The sequence below is a fragment of the Electrona antarctica genome (genome assembly GCF_951216825.1).
Source record: "Electrona antarctica genome assembly, chromosome: 9".
NCBI lineage: Eukaryota > Metazoa > Chordata > Actinopteri > Myctophiformes > Myctophidae > Electrona > Electrona antarctica.
This window is the reverse complement of record NC_136790.1, coordinates 38,612,107-38,634,376: the sequence shown is the minus strand read 5'-3', so window position 1 is coordinate 38,634,376 and position 22,270 is coordinate 38,612,107. Positions and strand designations below refer to the sequence as shown.

The window sequence follows — 22,270 nt, the reverse complement described above, 5'->3', positions numbered from 1 at the left end:
GTGATGTACTGAACTATTATTATTCTCAGTTAAAACAAACAGTAAGTTCAAGCTAAAAGTTATTTGTCTTCCGTAAAAACATATACGTTATTTTACCGCCTTAGTGTCTCTATCCTGGGATGGGATGAATATTTTGGGGAAATTGCTGATCTACAAGCTTCGGTGAAGATAGTTAGTATAGAACCCTAGGGGCAGCCTTTGCTGTTTGTTGTCAGCAGGCAAGAGATATTGGATTGAGAAGATGGCAGTGTGGCGTGTGGCTGTCACGCATCGAGAATAGTAGATTCACATGTTGTGACCTTATAGATTGCCTACTCGTAGTATAGCGGGTGTATGACACCCGCACGCAACTAATTATAACTCAGGCGTCAGCCTTGCTTTTGTAGCCAGAACGGTTTATCAAGGCTCTGACTTGTGGCCTCTCCTCGTGGACTGGGTTTGGACACCCCTTTATCTCATGCCATCAACTCCACAATGGCCACTCCAACTGTTTGGTCAAGCCATGTTATCTTTGTGGAGGGGACTATATAAGCAACCACGTGTTTTCTTTCTTTTTTCTTTTTTTTCTCTCTTTTGGTTCCCACTTCATCCTACCCCGCTTTTCTCTGAAACTATTCCATCACTATCACTATCACTATCACTATCACTATCACTATCACTATCACCCATAGAATCTAGGCTGGGGCGATATTGATTTTTTGATATCGGTATTGATAACGTGAATAATACCGCGATAATCGGTATTATCGGTTTTATTAATAAAACATTAATATATCACACTGGCGGGCTGAATTTCTCCTCTCCTCTCCTCCTCTCCTCTCCAGTCAAAATTTCCCCTCCCCTCCCCTCCCCTCCTCTCCTCTCCTGTCAAAATGTCCCCTCCCCTCCCCTCCTCTCCTCTCCAGTCAAAATTTCCCCTCCCCTCCCCTCCTCTCCTCTCCAGTCAAAATTTCCCCTCCCCTCCTCTCCTCTCCTCTCCTCTCCAGTCAAAATTTCCCCTCCCCTCCTCTCCTCTCCAGTCAAAATGTCCCCTCCCCTCCCCTCCCCTCCTCTCCTCTCCAGTCAAAATTTCCCCTCCCCTCCCCTCCAGTCAAAATTTCCCCTCTCCTCCCCTCCCCTCCCCTCCTCTCATATTTACATGACGGTAAAATTACGATATTAGTATTATGACGGTATTCGGTATTATTTATATACTCCGCGATATTACCGGTATTCTGTATTATTTATATACTCCGCGATATTACCGGTATTGATTTAAAATATCGCGGTAAACGGTAATATCGGTATATTGCCCAAGCCTAATAGAATCTAATTGTGAAATGTATTTTACTCCTCGTCCCACCTCAATGTTTGTAACCTTTTGGACTCTTTCACATTCTTAATCCACTGTTGCAAATGTTGTTGTATTTACATTGCTAGTGGAGCAGGTGTTGACTTCTTGGCAACCTTCCTTCCTGTTGCTATTATGTGGTTATCAGATGTCGGATATTATATAACGATCAGTTTACTAAATACGGTACTTTCTGATTCACCCCTTACAATAGTGACGCACGCACACACGCACCGCACACACACAGAAATGCTATCCCACTTATATAGACCACATGGTCCATTTAAATGCACCAACCACCACTAACTAATGCCTGTTGGCTCTAGGCCTCAAAAAATGTATCAATTATGCTAGTCATGGGGAATTACCATTAAAGTGTAAAATGTTTATGAATGCCAGTACTATATACGTTTACAAGTTATTATACGTTTACAAGTTTTTGTAATAATACAAGTAAAAAAAACATACATACTGTGATTAGTGTCAGAATTGTAGTTTTCCTTTTAGACTGTAGCTTACATAAGCATACATCAATGCTCCACTGTGATTAGCTTTGAAGTTATTGGTGTTTTTGCTCCATTGTTCAAAGCACCCACAGTTGCTGCTTAGCCAAGCAGTTAACCCATTCAGGCCTGACGTCGAAATTAAAAAAAAAAAGTTTTCTAAATCATGACAATTTTCGAAAAGATTTGAGGCACATTTTAACGATTTTTCAAAAATAGCAGACCTACAAGTTCATAGCGCGCCACTCGGTGGCGCGCTATGAGCTTGTAGATCTGCTATTTTTCAATAGCTAAATTATAACAATGTTTAAAACACCAAAACGGGTTCCCGCCCCAAAATGGGTTAATGTGGTTAAACGCTAACGTGACATGGATGCGTTCCAGGTCTCAATGGATTAATCCACACGGCAATGTGTTGTTTTGGATCTCATTTAATTTAAAACCTTCTAAAAATCAATTTGTACATTGTTGTACAACCGGATTTTCAGAAGAAAATGTTTGTGGCGAGTAACACTGAAAATTAGGCTTCAGTAGAGTAATGTGAATGTTTGGACGGCTGCATGAGCAGCAGCACACAGGCAGCAAAACGCATCCACACACATACTGTATGTTGTGTACTAAAGCAACTCGTCTCTGCAGCAGTGATAAATAACTTAGAGGTCTCTCCTCTTGCGCAGTCATTTAAGACCCCTCAATTAGCCGCTTGGCTGAGCCCACTGCACTCACAGGCCGTCACAGGAACCCATATTTGGCCGACCTTTTTGTGTGCTTTTTCTCACAGATATTCACAACAGCAAAACGACTTGGCACAGTATATGCGGTGAGATTCACATTCACATGCAAATTCCTTGATCCCCTCCCAGTAACCACAGTATAATTACATAAATAGTTATCTTATCTCCATTCTGCATCACTGCTCCTTGATGGTCCTTCTGGCAGGAATATAGCATGTAAGAATGAAAGAAATTTCACTTTAGACCAAATGTTGTCAATGTGGTTGAAAGAGCTCTGTTACACAGCAGTGTTTACACCCCTTAATATGCTGCCGAAGCATTGATTATCCCGCCTGTTTTTCTCAGGAGTCCCTCACTCCGCCTACGGGCTGTTTCCCTCCACCAGGCCATTGCTGCATCACAGAAAGCAGGCAGAAGCAGTATGACGTAATATATAGTGTTACAGTCAGTGCTTGGTGGGGGAGGAGGGAACACCACCTCCGGCATTATTCACTTGGTGGGATGTGATGTGACATTTGTCTTTTTTCTTTTTACTCTGCTTTCTTTACTGCACTTGTTCCAATTTCACATCTCTGCTAGTTAATCTGGCAGTATGGCTTCACAGAAAACATCATGTGCATGACATTATCTAATCTGTCGGTATGTTATGAGGTTTTCTGTGAAACTGTAGTGTATACGACCAGCATGGACTGATTATATTTTCTGGTATATAGCTTCACTGAAAATGTTATCATGTGCATCATATCAGCTGCAGTAGGAACACAGCTGTCAGCAGGAAGCATAGGGTAATTCTCCATTAACAGTTTGTTTGTCATACTGTGGACTTTGGCCTGTTGACTGGACTGAGCCCCTCTCCCCTATCTTCCCTGTGGACCTCAACGATGCGGCTGTGGGTGTAGCTGTTAGTTATCCACTCCGACTGGCAACCTGTCACAGTTCTCCAGTTCATTCATATACCTACTATACCTCTTTGGAGTTTGACTGAGCGCTCCTCACTCACTGCTGGGACACTGCGATAGTAGGGTAGGTTGATTGATTGATTGATATGATTGAATACATTAACACCAAAAAGTCCTGGGGACTTGTTTCCATTGCGGTCCTATGTATTCAATTCATTCAACATACATAGCATAATACATTTACTCAATAATATATGTCAACAAATACAAAGGAGATGAAATGAAAATTACAGGTAGTTTTACTTGTGGTCTCCTGATAGATGTACGACATTTCTGCTGCTTTCTGAAACAAGCCTAAATGTCAGAAACTTGCTAACGTAGTTGGTTACAGCAGTGGTTCTCAAACCTTTTCAAGTCAAAGTAAAACAATTTGTGCAAGGGCTGTGCGTCACTAGAGTCTAGACTGCACCTCACAATCCCAGCTGGGGGATAAATGATAGTGATGCTACATTAACCCAAGGACCCCGGGGGTCCCCGGACACAACCTTTGAGAACCACTGGGACTTAAAAAGGTTTGAAAAGCAAAATAAGTTATGAAACTATTTACTGTCAAATATGTTTGCTCTAGTTTGTTGTTTTAGTCTTGCAGTACCAGTGTATCATGATATTCAGACTTTCCCTGTCACCACTAGAGGGAGTCTCTGGGATGACAGTGAGTGTGTGTTTTAATGCATGTCCTGAGTCCTCAACTATTCTGCAGTCAGACATGACTGAGTGCAAGCTCTGTCTGTGCTTGGATGGAACATTCCAGGGCTTTCTTCTTCTAAGAATAGCCAGGGTCTGTCGATGTAACAGAAAAACCCTGTCTGCTCTGTAAAAGGGATTCTGGAGAACCAGAAACCAAGTCTATGGCTATTACACTGAGGCAGGTGGAGCTGGGGGTAACCAGATTGCCAAGAGCCCACACACACACACACACACACACACACACACACACACACACACACACACACACACACACACACACACACACACACACACACACACACACACACACACACACACACACACACACACACACACACACACACACACACACACACACACACACACACACATTTTAACCATTTATTTATGTCCACACAAAGGATATGCATACAAGGACACAAATATTATAGGTGCATTAAAGTTACATCTGCAAAGTCATGGTATGTGTTTTCATGATACAACAGGCATGTCACACAGTACTCTATGGGTATAAGTAACAGCGTCTCCGCCATATATGACGGCTGCCAATTACACACACACACACACACACACACACACACACACACACACACACACACACACACACACACACACACACACACACACACACTGTAACCGTAGGCTCAACCACACAAGGCCACCTACAGGACACTCTCTATCCCACTGGGTGATTTGTAGGTTGACAGATATATTTATGTGGATGTTTATGATGGCTTGTATTTCATCTAAGAGTTACAGCAAAGCATACTGCTATAATGAGCATCAATCTTCATTGAATCGGTATCAGCTGGTGTCTTGCCCCGTGATCCTTCTGTGACATACAGGCCAATGAGGCCAACATATGGCCCCTTCAGGTTAAAGGCCTGTTTTTTTTTATTGATTGATTGATTGATTTATTAACTGTATGCAGAATTACAGTACATTTCAAGTACAACTCAATACAAAAACTGTTAAGAGTGAGTGGATGACACCATAAAGCATTACACTTGTTTACAATAGGGCCCACCATGTTCAATTCATCAAAACATTTAGAGACGTACAAATATAGACAACTATATAGTCAAAAGGAAATCATCATAGGAGGTAAAAAGGGAAAAGAAACATATACAATGAGGGGGAAAAGGGGTGGGGGGGGATTCAGATTTTACGGGGGCCAGTTTCGAATTGCAGCCGTCCGTAGGTGCCCTTTGAGAGCAGTTTTGAAGGACTCAAGGGATTTTCATGTCTTAATGACTGTTGGTAGGGTGTTTGTGCCGAATCTGGGTTGCACATGGTTTGTTGAACTCCCTCTGGTGTTGTGGGTGTGGACTTCGTTGACATTAAGGAAGTATTTAGACAGGTACATGGGTATCTTGGTGGTGTAGCGAATCTTGTGGACCAGACCCATTGCAAGGTGCTGTACTCTGTCGTCAACCCTAAGCCATTCCAGCCTGTCAAAGTGGGCAGGGGTGAGGTGGGTTCGGGGAGTGAGGCCAAGTAGTAGTAGTAGTAGTAGTAGTAGTTTCCTGTTGTCATGATCATTGTTCACTTTCTTTTTCCTACTACAAACACCTGCATGGCACGCATGTTTGTGTCTATGTACACAAAGACACAAATCCAGCACACGCATGCACACATCACAAGGAGTTGGATATCGCAGGGTGCTGCACATCAGCTCCCTGGGTAAACTCACTAAACTGCACATTTCTAGAAGGGCAAATAAGACATCCATCCAAACTCACATTGTGAGTTTGTAGATCATTTATTTGTAGTATTTTTGAGTGGCACTAGCCCCTCCTATATACAGCTTTAGCTTTTTGTACCTAACTCGTGTCACATTTGCCATTGACAATGAAAGGAGAATTTACGTCATATATTGTCTGGCAAATCGACATGTTACGTCATGATGCTGTACGATGATAAGAGTGCCCCTCACTTCACACGGGTGTGACCTTTTTTGTAAGTATAAATCAGGCTTCATTGTCTCCATGTAGATTAGAACTTTGCCAATGCTTCTGGGGTTGAGCTACTGGAATTGTTACAGTGCTTTTGGTTTGTGCGATGATGGGCGATAACAAGCAACCTTGACCCTGAAATTGTGCACGTTTGTCTGTGTGTGCACACGTGCGTGTCTGACTGTACTTGTGCCTGCCCGCCTGCCTCTGTAAACGTTTCGAGGACAGAGACATGGCAGACACCAGAGTATGACTGTTCCCGCAGGTTTTGCCACCTCCGTCTTTGATCCCAGATACAGCCTCTGTTTCAAGGAAAGGATACTTAACCTCTAGTATCTCCAGGCGGTCAAGCAATGTTAAGTACAGTACTGTATGCTAAATGCTGTCAGTGTCAAGTAGCACGGTGATCCTCTTTGCTATATTGAGATACTGTGAAAGTAGCAGTGTTAAATGGAGTGCTTGTTGACTGGTGCAGTGACTGGAAACAGAACCTGATTATCAGAAATGTGGTGGAGGCGGAAACGGTTTGTTTTCAGGGGTGTACGTACGCACATGTGTGTTGTTCGTAATTGTGGCTGTGTGGGTAATTGAACTGTGTGTTACTGTTGGGATACTAGAGGATACAGTGTTGTTTTGTGAATGTTCATGGCTGACTCTCAGAGAGACACAGGGTGTGATTTGTAACATTGAGAACACGTGAGAACAGGGGTCAGTGTTTGCTCTAATGCCTTCCTTCTTCTCTGTGTTTTGAATGTTTGTCTCATTTGATTCACTTGACACATGGTTTAGAGATTATTGTTTGGGCAGATCCAAACAATAAGGTTAGTTCTGTTGTTGTCTCTGGGAGCATGGGAGTGAAAATGATGGAGGGTCACGGAGTGTCATGTTGTTGATTTGTCCTTTGGGAAAAGAGTTGTTTATCAGTTTTTGTGTGCACAGCAGTGCCAAAATCAAACTGCCCACGACCCCAGCTGTATGTTTCGCTAGATTTCATGATTTCTTTTGTTTTGCAAAATGTTATGTTTTGTTTTTTTAAGATAGTTTGGGGGCTTTTCAGCGTTTATCGGATAGTACAGTTTAGAATGACAGGAAGCAGGGACAAAGACTTAGCATAAGTCACACACAAAGTTTAGGAAAGCTCTCCTTCTGAAATGTACGCTCTGAAGCGATATTGCCCTTTGCCCCTGTTGAGTGTTGACTTGATCCCATATGTAGTCCTTCTGAGGAAAGCAAGGATTTTACAGAGACTTTGGAGATGGAGTCACTTGGAGGGGGGAGGGAGGGAAGAGGGGTGAAAAACAATCCTGGGAATTGCACTTGTGTCATATGTTTACATAGAAATGCTGTCTATACTGTACTGCTTTTTCCAAATAAAATAAATATTATATAAAAATAAAAAATAAAATAGGAAAGCATCTGTGTCATTTTTAGATTTTCGTGTTGGCTATTCAAAAATAGCAGATGTACAAGATCACATTGTGTTACTTTGTGCCACACTTTTCTTGATTGTTTCCTTGGTTGTTAGAAGTTGACGGATAGAAAGCATAAAGTATTTTTGTTTTATTTGTTGTTGTTGACGACCCTATTCTGTCTGCTTCACAGTCTCCTCCTCATTGACACAATGCCACTTTTGTTTTGGCCACTATGGTCTCTCCGATCATTTGGGTCCAATGCTCCATCCAAATATGTCAGTCTGTTGGAGATCTGGTGCCACCTCAAGTGCTTGTCCCTAACAGTGTCAGTGTGCAATCTGTGCATCCGTAGTTGGGTGGGATTTGCTCCATTCCTCTTCCTTTTTACTCCAGACAAGCTTCACTGAGGTAGAGTTGGCTGCTGATGTGATCGTAGAGAATTGTGAAGCACTCCACAATGGAAACTACTTCCTCTGGGTTTTGTCCCTCAGTGTGACATCATCTCCCCATCCAGTCAGTCATATGAACAAACAAAATAGATTTGTTTGTTGATTGGTGCAAATCGGTGTCACCTGTAACTAATATGCATAATTAATTAATTATATTAATAATAATATTACACACTTGTGACTCTCTTACTAATTTGTTAACAAATTAGTTATGGCATCCTTCTCAGATTGGAAACGAAAGATTCAGCTTTTAAAAACCTTTGGCCTTTACTAGTAATTACTACATAGTTTGTCATTGATCCTTGCATGATATTGCCTCAGTTCCGTTATTTGCGTAAAACAAAATCATCATGTTTATTATGAAATTGCTTTGGTGTTGTTGTCAGAGCTCAGCTGGAAGCCTGTGGGTTGTCATCAAACCCCATATTTTAGCTGCTTCCTGGACCGTTGAGTTTATTTTGTAAATAGTTCCATTTTCTGCTCTTCCATTTGAACATCTGTCTAATGTCAAGTGGTCTCTGGAGAGGTTGGGTGTGGTTGATGTTTTGTGTCTAAAAGGAAAATCTGCCTGTTATGCCTGTGTTTTATTTGTGTCATATTCTTACTTGCAGCACAAATCAGTTTATGCGTTCATCTCATTCCACAGCTTTATCTGTGTTCATTTCAGAGTAATCATTGCTCACTGGGAGATGGGAATATCTCATTCGTTGGTTGGTGATGTACTTGTTCAGGCCGTGACCCCCCAAAATAACCCTATTTGAACTGGGGACCCCCATAATAATCCTATTTGAACTGACCCTGACAAGCACTTGGATTGATTGTAGGATTTTGTTTGACTCTGTAAGGTTCCACAGATTTGACAATAGCAAATCTAGAAGCCCAAAGCGTTGTGAGCTTCAAATGTTTTGTCTCTTTCTTATATTATTTAACAATTTGGCCAATGTTTTTTGAGGGGCGCTGGCCCCTCCTATATTCAGCTATAGTGTAGATTTCTGTCCTAACACAAACATTAAATACCATTAATTAATGGCTGTTAATGAATGGAGAATTTACGTTGTATGTTAGAGCAAAGCGGCTATTTTCGTCCTAAATTCCCATTGACAATGAATGAAGAATTTACATTTTATGTGTCTAAGCAAATCGGTATTTTTGTTAAATTCCCCTTGACAATGAATGGATCATTTATGTCATATGTGTCTGAGCAAATCGACATGTTACGTCATGATGATGTATGATGATAAGAGAGCGCCCCTCGCTTAACACAGGTGTGATTTTTTTCTTTCTTTTTAGACGTCTTAAAAGTCCTTAAATTGTCACTTTACTGTCATCTGGGGACTCCCCAAAACCATGTGGGGAACCCTGGGGGTCCCGACCCACAGGTTGAGAACCACTATCATCTGGGGAATCCCCCAAAATCATGTGGGCAGCCCCCTGGCCTGGGGGTCCCGACCCACAGGTTGAGAAACACTGATCTACTTAAATCATGTGGGGAGCCCCCTGGGGGTCCCGACCCACAGGTTGAGAAACACTGATCTACTTAAATCATGTGGGGAGCCCCCTGGGGGTCCCGACCCACAGGTTGAGAAACACTGATCTACTTAAATCATGTGGGCAGCCCCCTGGGGGTCCCGACCCACAGGTTGAGAAACACTGATCTACTTAAATCATGTGGGGAGCCCCCTGGGGGTCCCGACCCACAGGTTGAGAAACACTGATCTACTTAAATCATGTGGGGAGCCCCCTGGGGGTCCCGACCCACAGGTTGAGAAACACTGATCTACATAAATCATGTGGGGAGCCCCCTGGGGGTCCCGACCCACAGGTTGAGAAACACTGATCTACTTAAATCATGTGGGGAGCCCCCTGGCCTGGGGGTCCCGACCCACAGGTTGAGAACCACTGATCTACTTAAATCATGTGGGGAGCCCCCTGGGGGTCCCGACCCACAGGTTGAGAACCACTGATCTACTTAAATCATGTGGGGAGCCCCCTGGGGGTCCCGACCCACAGGTTGAGAAACACTGATCTACTTAAATCATGTGGGGAGCCCCCTGGGGGTCCCGACCCACAGGTTGAGAACCACTGATCTACTTAAATCATGTGGGGAGCCCCCTGGGGGTCCCGACCCACAGGTTGAGAACCACTGATCTACTTTACAGCACAATGCCAAAGGTAGACCTTCCGTCAGATGTAGGTCTCGGTATGTTTTGATGTTAATTCTTCCCTACAAGACTGCATTAAGTGAGACACTGACTCATAGGGGTGACAGGCAGCACAGTAGCATAATTTGGTTATATGTTGCTAGTTAGACCTGCTAGACTAGGAGTTTAGACTTGGCAGCATGGCAGATGAAACAATAAATCCTTATTTCAGCCCTAGTTTCCTCTGAGTGAAAACCTCTTGAGTCCTGTGTAATTAGGTTAGTCTGCGTACAGGCAGCTCGGTTATTTGTATGTGTTGGTGTTTCACCAAAATGAGGACTTATCCAGAATCCAGACCTCAGTATGGTTTGCGTCTGCCCTTTGTGTGTGTTTTTTCCCACAGGGAGGTGTGCTGTTGTGTCTGTGTCTAGTGTTTTTCCCTGGCTCTCAATGTGTCTTGCTAGGTGTATAGCAGTGTTGAATTCGTTGACAAAACACTATGACGAAAAATGTTCATCGACTACCTTTTATCACTGACGAAAACCAAATAAAAACGAAGCTATGATGACTAGAACTAATTTTGTCAACAAATAAAAACTAGACTAAAATGTTACTAGTGGAGAAGAGATCCAGTAGAACTAAAGACAAGGTTGTGCTCTGAAAATAGCAGATCTACATGTTCACAATGTGTCATAGCAGTGGTTCTCACAGGTTGAGAACCACTGCTATACAGCTACCATGGGAGTGTTGAGAGTTCAGTTCATCCCAGGCTGAGGAGAGGAAGCTTCCCTAGTGAGGGTCGCATGACCCCTTTCTGACGCCGTAAACAGTCTTTCCTTGCGCAGTGATGCAAGTTCTCCCCCCGACCCCTCCCCCCCCCCCCCCCCCCCCACACACACACACACACACAGAGACCTCACACACAACCAATAACACAGTTATTATAGAATATTTACATTCATGAAATCAATCACAGTCATGAGTTGGGGTTGGAAGGGGGAGTGGCTATTCCGGAAGAAACCTCCTCCACTGTATTACACAATAGAGCATAAAATGGTTCAACCCAGCCCCCCCCCCCTTTCCTTGCCACGTAGTATGTTCCAACTGGCATTTAAATAGGGGAGCTTGTGGGCTGTGCTGTTATAGCCTGTTTGTGTTCAGAAAACCGGCCCAATCCAGGAAGCAGCTGAGAGACAGAGGCAGAGAGAGGGAGTCTGGGTAAAACACTGGAGGACAGGACACAGTCACCAGGAGAAACGACATAGCAGAGGAAAGGAAAGATAGACCAAGCATCCTGGTGCTGCCACGGCTTGTGTGTGGGTGAGAGCGCACTCTGTCTCTCCTTTTCCTCCTCTGATACACACACACACACACACACACACACACATTATCTCTCTCTCTTTCACTCTCTCATCCACTGACTGTGCCGGTGGGGGAGGGACGCTGCAGCAGCCGTCCCAGGCCTAGTTGCATGTCCCAGCATCCCACAAGAGTCAGCGCAGTGCCATCGCGATCGTAACTCGAACTGTGAGAACAGGCTAGGAGAGTATTGTTTGTTGTAACATGTTAATGATGAGCCATGTCATATAGACTCTAGGGCCTGTTTTCTGAATACCATGTTAACTGGAAGTTTAACAGTGTCTGTGATCCCCCCCAAAGAATATATTGTGCAAGTTTATATGCACAAAGTGAAACACAGTAAGCTGCTGCTGCTGCTGACAGTACGTAAACGCCACTCAGAACAATAGCGCAGTAAAAATGAGGTTGAGCTGAGGCCAGGGAGATTTACAAGGAATCTGCAGGAGCGATGGACAGGCGGGGGAGAAGAGGTCTGTTGCTGTCTGGCCATTCAAAGCAGAGCTTGGTGTTGGAGATGTGAGAGACTACACAGGGCTGTCGTGATCATGACATTTTGGTTGATCATTTCAATTGACAAGTTAACCCATTAAGGCCTCAGGCAGATTATACAAAGATTATACAAATGCCTAAACCAGCTGTTTTCCTGTTATATGACAATAACTAACAGACGATTTGATTTGAGGCATTTTGTTCAAAACGGACCAATCCTGCAAACTCCTGTAAACTTCGGAAGGCAATCCTATTGGGATGGAATATTATGTTGTCACATGACTATAGAGATAGTGTCTACCGATTTGCGTGATGTATGGATCAAATCTGTAGGAGTAATATAAACAATGCCTCATAGTGGCACTATAATAGGCCGTTCTGGAAGATTTTGGGCACACAACGGTTCAGAATTGGCATCCAGGGAGGAAAAGGAGATCAAAATACAATACAAAATATCTAGATATCTTCATGGTACCTGAGATAAGACACAAAAGGTGCATGAGCATAGCAGCAAATGTACATGATGGGATTACTGTAGGTGCAAAATATCAGTGTGTGACGACCACATAATCCACATAAAGTAGACTGACACTAGTGTAATCTGATCGCTAGACTAATGACTAATGAGAAATTGTGGGGAGGCTTGCCTGCCGGCGGCCTGTCTGTTGACATTGTAGTGTGCACAGATGTGCCAAGCAAAATGGAGCAAAGTAGGTTGGCTCAGGGTCAGCAGCAGAGCTTATGTCACTGTGTCAGGGTGATAGTAGCATCTTCAGTGGTAGTGTAAAGGCCTAGTGTTCACTGTCGCATGCATGTCTGTCACTCACTGTCACTGATGTCAGTCCTCACAGTTTGACCCAGTGCCCAGCTGGGATTTCACTGTCCATGTTCTGATATAGAACGGTCGACCTCCATCATGCTGCTGAGTGACATCCATTTGGAATGTGTTGGAATGTAGCAGGACGGTGACCTGGTTTACCTCTGTGCCAAAAACTGAAGCCTCCTTAGAGCAGAGAAGGCTCATGTTTTTGTTTTTTTAAACCACCACAGCATCACTCAATATTATAACGATAGTGACATGAGACTAGATATTGTTTGTGACTTTGCATAAAATAGTATTGAGATATATCGAGTGTGTTGTTGATTGCTTGTGATTGCTGGTTTTAAAGGCTGCGTTGCAGTAAAAATGTGCCTTTAACCAGAGGTCTGTGTAAGTGAATGTGATGCTGCGTAGAAGCACAGGTCAAGTCAGAAACCTGCTGTGTGTATCATGTCCATTGTTTTGTCGTCCATTCTGCAGCCCCGCGGAGGCTACACGGCGCACGTTTTAGCCACTTGAACCCCATCATCAGTATTCTGGGGGGAACATTCGCCAAAAGGACGCGTGGTGAGCTTGTATAGATACTGCTATTTTTGGCGAGTAGATTTGGTGTAGAAGGAAAGAAGTACAGTTGCAACTTGCAATCCAGAAAATCGGGAAAGCATCTGTGAAAAAAGCAGATATACAAGCTTGTGCCACGCTGCGAAAAAAAAAGGAAAATCTTGAAAGGGTCCTTGGCTGGCACGAGGGCATTTATAGAATGGGCCTTTGGTCTCTTAATGGATTAAGTGGGTGAAGTCTGCTTGTGTGTCTTGTACTGTATGTGGTTGCTAGGGAATATTTAGAAAAGTGTATGTCATCCCCTTCTGCCGCTCGGTGCATTAGGGAGGGGTGAAGTGTAGTGCTCCTTCTGCATGGTCAATAGGGAGGGGTGAAGTGTAGTGCTCCTCCTGGTCAATAGAGAGGAGTGAAGTGTAGAGCTCCTCCTGGTCAATAGAGAGGAGTGAAGTGTAGAGCTCCTCCTGGTCAATAGAGAGGAGTGAAGTGTAGAGCTCCTTCTGCATGGTCAATAGAGAGGAGTGAAGTGTAGAGCTCCTTCTGCATGGTCAATAGAGAGGAGTGAAGTGTAGAGCTCCTCCTGGTCAATAGAGAGGAGTGAAGTGTAGAGCTCCTCCTGGTCAATAGAGAGGGGTGAAGTGTAGTGCTCCTTCTGCATGGTCAATAGAGAGGGGTGAAGTGTAGAGCTCCTCCTGGTCAATAGGGAGGGGTGAAGTGTAGAGCTCCTCCTGGTCAATAGAGAGGGGTGAAGTGTAGAGCTCCTTCTGCATGGTCAATAGAGAGGGGTGAAGTGTAGAGCTCCTCCTGGTCAATAGGGAGGGGTGAAGTGTAGAGCTCCTCCTGGTCAATAGGGAGGGGTGAAGTGTAGTGCTCCTTCTGGTCAATAGGGAGGGGTGAAGTGTAGAGCTGCTCCTGGTCAATAGGGAGGGGTGAAGTGTAGTGCTCCCCTCCTCCTGGTCAATAGGGAGGGGTGAAGTGTAGTGCTCCTTCTGCATGGTCAATAGAGAGGGGTGAAGTGTAGAGCTCCTCCTGGTCAATAGGGAGGGGTGAAGTGTAGAGCTCCTCCTGGTCAATAGGGAGGGGTGAAGTGTAGTGCTCCTTCTGGTCAATAGGGAGGGGTGAAGTGTAGAGCTGCTCCTGGTCAATAGGGAGGGGTGAAGTGTAGTGCTCCCCTCCTCCTGGTCAATAGGGAGGGGTGAAGTGTAGTGCTCCTTCTGCATGGTCAATAGAGAGGGGTGAAGTGTAGAGCTCCTCCTGGTCAATAGGGAGGGGTGAAGTGTAGTGCTCCCCTCCTCCTGGTCAATAGGGAGGGGTGAAGTGTAGTGCTCCTTCTGCATGGTCAATAGGGAGGGGTGAAGTGTAGAGCTCCTCCTGGTCAATAAGGAGGGGTGAAGTGTAGTGCTCCTCCTGCATGGTCAATAGGGAGGGGTGAAGTGTAGAGCTCCTGGTCAATAGGGAGGGGTGAAGTGTAGTGCTCCTCCTGCATGGTCAATAGGGAGGGGTGAAGTGTAGAGCTCCTGGTCAATAGGGAGGGGTGAAGTGTAGTGCTCCTCCTGGTCAATAGGGAGGGGTGAAGTGTAGAGCTCCTCCTGGTCAATAGGGAGGGGTGAAGTGTAGAGCTCCTCCTGGTCAATAGGGAGGGGTGAAGTGTAGTGCTCCTTCTGGTCAATAGAGAGGGGTGAAGTGTAGAGCTCCTCCTGGTCAATAGGGAGGGGTGAAGTGTAGAGCTCCTCCTGGTCAATAGGGATGGGTGAAGTGTAGTGCTCCTGGTCAATAGGGAGGGGTGAAGTGTAGAGCTCCTCCTGGTCAATAGGGAGGGGTGAAGTGTAGAGCTCCTGGTCAATAGGGAGGGGTGAAGTGTAGAGCTCCTGGTCAATAGGGAGGGGTGAAGTGTAGAGCTCCTCCTGGTCAATAGGGAGGGGTGAAGTGTAGTGCTCCTGGTCAATAGGGAGGGGTGAAGTGTAGAGCTCCTGGTCAATAGGGAGGGGTGAAGTGAAGTGTAGAGCTCCTGGTCAATAGGGAGGGGTGAAGTGTAGAGCTCCTGCTGGTCAATAGGGAGGGGTGAAGTGTAGAGCTCCTCCTGGTCAATAGGGAGGGGTGAAGTGTAGAGCTCCTCCTGGTCAATAGGGAGGGGTGAAGTGTAGAGCTCCTCCTGGTCAATAGGGAGGGGTGAAGTGTAGAGCTCCTGGTCAATAGGGAGGGGTGAAGTGTAGCGCTCCTGGTCAATAGGGAGGGGTGAAGTGTAGAGCTCCTGCTGGTCAATAGGGAGGGGTGAAGTGTAGAGCTCCTCCTGGTCAATAGGGAGGGGTGAAGTGTAGAGCTCCTCCTGGTCAATAGGGAGGGGTGAAGTGTAGAGCTCCTGGTCAATAGGGAGGGGTGAAGTGTAGAGCTCCTCCTGGTCAATAGGGAGGGGTGAAGTGTAGAGCTCCTGGTCAATAGGGAGGGGTGAAGTGAAGTGTAGAGCTCCTGGTCAATAGGGAGGGGTGAAGTGTAGAGCTCCTGCTGGTCAATAGGGAGGGGTGAAGTGTAGAGCTCCTCCTGGTCAATAGGGAGGGGTGAAGTGTAGAGCTCCTCCTGGTCAATAGGGAGGGGTGAAGTGTAGAGCTCCTCCTGGTCAATAGGGAGGGGTGAAGTGTAGAGCTCCTGGTCAATAGGGAGGGGTGAAGTGTAGCGCTCCTGGTCAATAGGGAGGGGTGAAGTGTAGAGCTCCTCCTGGTCAATAGGGAGGGGTGAAGTGTAGAGCTCCTCCTGGTCAATAGGGAGGGGTGAAGTGTAGAGCTCCTGGTCAATAGGGAGGGGTGAAGTGTAGTGCTCCTCCTGGTCAATAGGGAGGGGTGAAGTGTAGAGCTCCTCCTGGTCAATAGAGAGGGGTGAAGTGTAGTGCTCCTCCTGGTCAATAGGGAGGGGTGAAGTGTAGAGCTCCTCCTGGTCAATAGGGAGGGGTGAAGTGTAGTGCTCCTCCTGGTCAATAGGGAGGGGTGAAGTGTAGAGCTCCTCCTGGTCAATAGGGAGGGGTGAAGTGTAGAGCTCCTCCTGGTCAATAGGGAGGGGTGAAGTGTAGAGCTCCTCCTGGTCAATAGGGAGGGGTGAGGTGTAGTGCTACTCCTGGTCAATAGGGAGGGGTGAAGTGTAGAGCTCCTCCTGGTCAATAGGGAGGGGTGAAGTGTAGAGCTCCTCCTGGTCAATAGGGAGGGGTGAAGTGTAGAGCTCCTGGTCAATAGGGAGGGGTGAAGTGTAGTGCTACTCCTGGTCAATAGGGAGGGGTGAAGTGTAGAGCTCCTCCTGGTCAATAGGGAGGGGTGAAGTGTAGAGCTCCTCCTGGTCAATAGGGAGGGGTGAAGTGTAGAGCTCCTAGTCAATAGGGAGGGGTGAAGTGTAGAGCTCCTGGTCAATAGGGAGGGGTGAAGTGTAGTTCTCCTGGTCAATAGGGAGGGGTGAAGTGTAGAGCTCCCCCTGGTCAATAGAGAGGGGGGAAGTGTAGAGCTCCTCCTGGTCAATAGGGAGGGGTGAGGTGTAGAGCTCCTCCTGATCAATAGGGAGGGGTGAAGTGTAGAGCTCCTCCTGGTCAATAGGGAGGGGTGAAGTGTAGTGCTCCTCTTGGTCAATAGGGAGGGGTGAAGTGTAGAGCTCCTCCTGGTCAATAGGGAGGGGTGAAGTGTAGAGCTCCTCCTGGTCAATATTGAGGGGTGAAGTGTAGTGCTCCTCCTGGTCAATAGGGAGGGGTGAAGTGTAGTGCTCCTCCTGGTCAATAGGGAGGGGTGAAGTGTAGAGCTGCTCCTGGTCAATAGGGAGGGGTGAAGTGTAGAGCTCCTCCTGGTCAATAGGGAGGGGTGAAGTGTAGAGCTGCTCCTGGTCAATAGAGAGGGGTGAAGTGTAGAGCTGCTCCTGGTCAATAGGGAGGGGTGAAGTGTAGAGCTGCTCCTGGTCAATAGAGAGGGGTGAAGTGTAGAGCTGCTCCTGGTCAATAGGGAGGGGTGAAGTGTAGAGCTGCTCCTGGTCAATAGGGATGGGTGAAGTGTAGAGCTCCTCCTGGTCAATAGAGAGGGGTGAAGTGTAGAGCTGCTCCTGGTCAATAGGGAGGGGTGAAGTGTAGAGCTCCTCCTGGTCAATAGGGATGGGTGAAGTGTAGAGCTCCTCCTGGTCAATATTGAGGGGTGAAGTGTAGAGCTCCTCCTGGTCAATAGGGAGGGGTGAAGTGTAGTGCTACTCCTGGTCAAGTGAAAGATGGTCAAATCTGTAGTTGAGTTAAAGTACTGGTGTACTTCTAAAATCTAATTCTAACAAGGGAAATATTGTAATACTAAGTATTCAAAAGTACATGCTTTTAAAAATGCTAATAAGTGTTAAAAAAAACTGCTGATACAAACTGCTGATACAAATGTAAACAATTAAAACAATAAACAGCAACACACACGCATCTTGATTATTCAATCAATCAAATACGTAATCGATAAAATAATAAATAAAATAATCGATAGTTGCCCCATTTGACCCTAATCTACTCTACACTCTAAAATCCTCAGTGGTAATTTAACTCTGAGAGCGTATAGTATGTACAAAAAGGAAACCAAATGGACAGAGTCCATAGTCCAGAGAGATTAGTGGTTAGACATCGCATTGTCACACCAGACATACAGTACGCACGTGCGGCGCGCACACACTATTACAAAAAATAGCAGATCTACAAGCTCACAATGCGTCACAAATATTCCCTCCAGAATATGGATGCTGGGGTTCAAGTGGTTAAACGTAAAATCTGTCCTAATATCAGGTTTTCCTTGTGTTTTCTTAGTGGGAAAGATTTACATATTTACTTACTTGTAATATGACATAAATGTAAGGTGATATAAAGTAACAATGTAATTCAGGGGTGCCGTGGATAAATAACGTTATTTACAGGGGTTTACCTGAGCCAAAACACTTTGAGACCCACTGCATAACCTGAGCTCTCACAGTGATCGTCACAGAGAAGGGACATGTGTTTTTTTATATATAATTTTTATCCCACGATTTTGCAACCCATTTTTTCCACCCAGTGTCAATTATCTAATGTAATCCTTGGCGCTACACTTCCTCTGCCAACCTGGGCGGGGGGGGGGGGGGGCAACTGACTGACCTCATGCTTCCTTCTATGCATGAGGAGTCCAAGCTGCTTCTTTTCACCTGACAGGGGGGAGAGTTTCCCCGGCCAGACGTATACATGTGTTGTCATTAGTTATATCCAAGGGAGAGGAAGGTAAATCTGACTACGGTGTCAAGAATTTGCCTATCGTGTATAGAGTCTAGACCAGTAGTTCCCAAAATGTTCATCTCGAGACCCAAAAGAAAATACATTTGGTGTCTCCCAGGGACCCAAACATACAAAAATACATACCACTTAAACCCTATTTCAAAAATAGCGAAAATAGCCTATCTACAACCTCTCTCTCTCTCTCTCTCTCTCTCTCTCTCTCTCTCTCTCCCTCTCTCGGGTCCTGGCCCACTGACCACTGTTTGTGAACGACTGGTCTAGAGACAAAGAAAGAACGTCTGTGATAAAATGCATACAGAACAAACATACGTACAACACCAGAGGGCATCTTTATACAGTACAAACATACGTACAACACCAGAGGGCATCTTTACATACAGTACAAACATACGTACAACACCCGAGGGCATCTTTACATACAGTACAAACATACGTACAACACCCGAGGGCATCTTTACATACAGTACAAACATACGTACAACACCAGAGGGCATCTTTACATACAGTACAAACATACGTACAACACCCGAGGGCATCTTTACATACAGTACAAACATACGTACAACACCAGAGGGCATCTTTGCGGAGAAGCTACAGTTTGCAGTCATGCAACCTGTGTGCCAAGATAAGACACGTGACGAGGAACTGCGGTTGAAAATGAACAACCAAAGCGCTTGTTTCAAGCACACGCAGAGAGAGCTGACGGGGGGAACAAGGGCATGGGCGATTAGGCTTCGTTTCCCATGTGGAGCCCTTTCATAAATGACTTGCACAAAATGAATAGAATACTGTCCACTGGTTACTATTGGTTACACTCCGCCATGCCTTGGTTGTCACAGCGCTGGGTTACTCATCAGGCATATACAGCTAATTTTCATCATTCTTCATGAAAGAATCCTAAGTTTGACTTGTCATTATCTCCATCTGATGATGACAGTTCTTTTTAGACTTTGTTCTATTCTGATCCATGGAGTATTATCAAGATATTTTGTTGTCCAACAAAGGCAGAAAAGCCTTTGTTGGATATACTACAGTGGAAGAGTGACAGGAAACAGGAGAGAGCTGATGAATTACATTAGTTATTCAGGCATCGAACCTGAGACTCGCTGCCATGCTGCAATAGAGCTTAAACTGTAGGTGAGTGATATGCGCCACCACTAGGCCATCGGTGCCCCACCATTGTCAGTAACGTGACGTCCTACCCTGGGTCATGAGGTATAGGTGTTTCCTTTCTAGATGTCTCTGTCGGGTGGGAACCTCATATTATGTCCTAAGCGGTAAACGTGTCGCTTTGTGCTGCATTTTGAGCTTGTGGATCTGCTACTTTTGTTGCTTTTGTGTGAAGCTGTGGTATGATGAAGTAGGGAGTTAATTTACAAAAGAACACAAACAGTTTGAATACGGAGATAAGAGGTTTCTGATATGAATCGTCTGACTGTGGTGTATCTCTGCTCTGCATGTTTTATTAATGGTGTGTGATCTGATGGGTCCTATCTCTGGTATCATTCTGGACAGGGCACACGCCATCGATAGAAGTCTTGTTTGCACTTGTGTACACTGTCTCAGTGTTGAGATTTTGCGGTGCAGTATTCCTGTCCAGTTTGCGGTCTGACCGAGCCCAAGTCAGTCAACCAAATGCAAAGCTTGACTTTCCATATAGAGTATTTTACACGGGTAAAGTTTCAGTTGTCACTCACAGTGTTTATTGTGGTGTTTACAGTGTATGTGGTCTGGCGACTGGTGTTCCCTACTATGATGATATCATTGAAAGAAATATGCTGGGGGGTGGGGGGAAGGGGGCGGATTAGGATGCATCTGTTGTGGGGACGCGTGGGGATTATGTCTGGATACTATACTGGTGATGACTTTGTGTATATGTATCTATCTTTGTACGGATTCACACATGCATGCATATACGTGTGTTTACAGTTGCGTGTGTGTGTGCGTGTGCGTGTGCGTGCATTCTAATCTGTTTCTGCAGATATGTTTATTGTTAATAATGGGGTTAACAATATTATGCAAAAATATATAATATAAATATATATAAATATTTGTCTATTTTTAGATCAAGAGTCCAATCTTGATTACTTCCTGTAAATAAATAACACCATGCATGATTACATCAGCAGATAATGACATGCACCTGCCAAACATTCTTCCATTATTATAGAAGTATTCATTATACTACTAGCTAGACACTAGAAGGTGGTGCTGCATTTTGAATGTACTGTATACAAACATGGATGTCACATGTTGCAATCTCTTTATCTAAAGCTAAACAGTACAGATGTGTTAACTCTTCTTTGAGGTGATAAATAAATATTCAATGCAGTAACAGAAATGCCTTGTTTGAAGCTGCGGTTTATCCCATCCTGTCTCTGTGATTGGCTGGGACAGCTCCCGTTTCACTAGGAAATACACAGAAATTAAATACTCTTAATTAAATACTATTATTACCAAGACTGAATCTTAGATGTGCGAATTAGTCCCCATATTGGCCAGGGTGAGCCAGAGTGTGAAGGTAGTACTACTGTATACTTTTGCTGTGTGAGAATGAAATATCTCAAGGTTATATCTTGCAACAACAACTTTGTAGGCATATAAAGACTCCCGAAAGCTGCTATTTTTGCTGTACTGTCTGTACCTCTCTCCATGCATGATATTAAATAAAACCCATCAAAGCTCCGTTCACTGTGTGCCTCATGCCTAACTATGATGGATCATTGATTGAATTCTTCCACGCTACAATACAGAGACCTATTCTTATCTGTGTGTTCTGACTCTGCAGCAGTAATTACGTCCTATTTTCCAAATGTTTCCAAATTTCGGAGAGAAAAAAATATTCTTCATCTTCAAAATTATAATGGAATGCCTAAACTATGGATTTCAGGATCAGGCCCCAACACACACAAGAGCACATGAAGGTGTGAGCCGAAAGCCTACCTAGTATTGCCAACAGGTTTAAATTAAATGGTTTAGAATGAAGCTTTGCTTACTCTCTGTTCTTTAATTAACAGCATGACAAGGTAGTTAAAGTAAAGCTGCTTAAATGCTTTGCAATCCTACTACCGCTGTTTTGTGCCAAAAGTGTTGACAAACTACACATGTGGAACATAATCCACTGTTCATGTTGTGTTGTAGCCTCAGTACCCAGGCTTTCATTTTCATTTTCGCATATGGCTCAAAAATGAAAGCCTGGTCCGTAATTCAAAATCAAATATAGCAGATCTACAAGCTCACAATGCGACACATTGAGAGCTTGCAGATCTGCTATTTTCAAATGGCCAAAATGTATATAGGGCTGAAGTGGGTAATGTATGTTTTGTAATAATAATCCAAATCTACAAAGTAACTAGTAACTAAAGCTGTCAAATAAATGTAGTGGCGTAAAAGTACAATATTTGGATCTGAGATGTAGTGGAGTAGAAGTAAAAGTATTGGATATTGCAAATACTCAAGTAAAGTACAAATACCTCAAAACTGTACTTAAGTACAGTACTTAAGTAAATGTACTTAGTTACTTTCCAGTTCCCACCACTGGTCATCTGAGTGTTTGTAGCAAACATAAGACATGTCCCATCGCAAAGTGATTTGTTCCGTTGCCACAGTCGCAGTTAGTCATA

The 22,270-nt window shown here is 44.6% G+C and overlaps 1 protein-coding gene across 4 annotated transcripts in view; it reads left to right on the top strand.

Annotated features, from left to right (window-relative positions):
* Positions 1–22,270, top strand: part of ampd2a (adenosine monophosphate deaminase 2a) — a gene marked incomplete at its 5' end in the record, with an annotated part of 44,996 nt that overhangs the window by 5,520 nt on the left and 17,206 nt on the right. Inside the window, one exon of one of the 4 annotated variants that reach the window (XM_079509503.1) lies at positions 11,345–11,490. The exons of the other annotated variants lie outside the window; for them this stretch is intronic. Of the gene's footprint in view, positions 1–11,344; positions 11,491–22,270 lie in introns of those variants that run through there. 4 annotated transcript variants of the gene reach the window in all.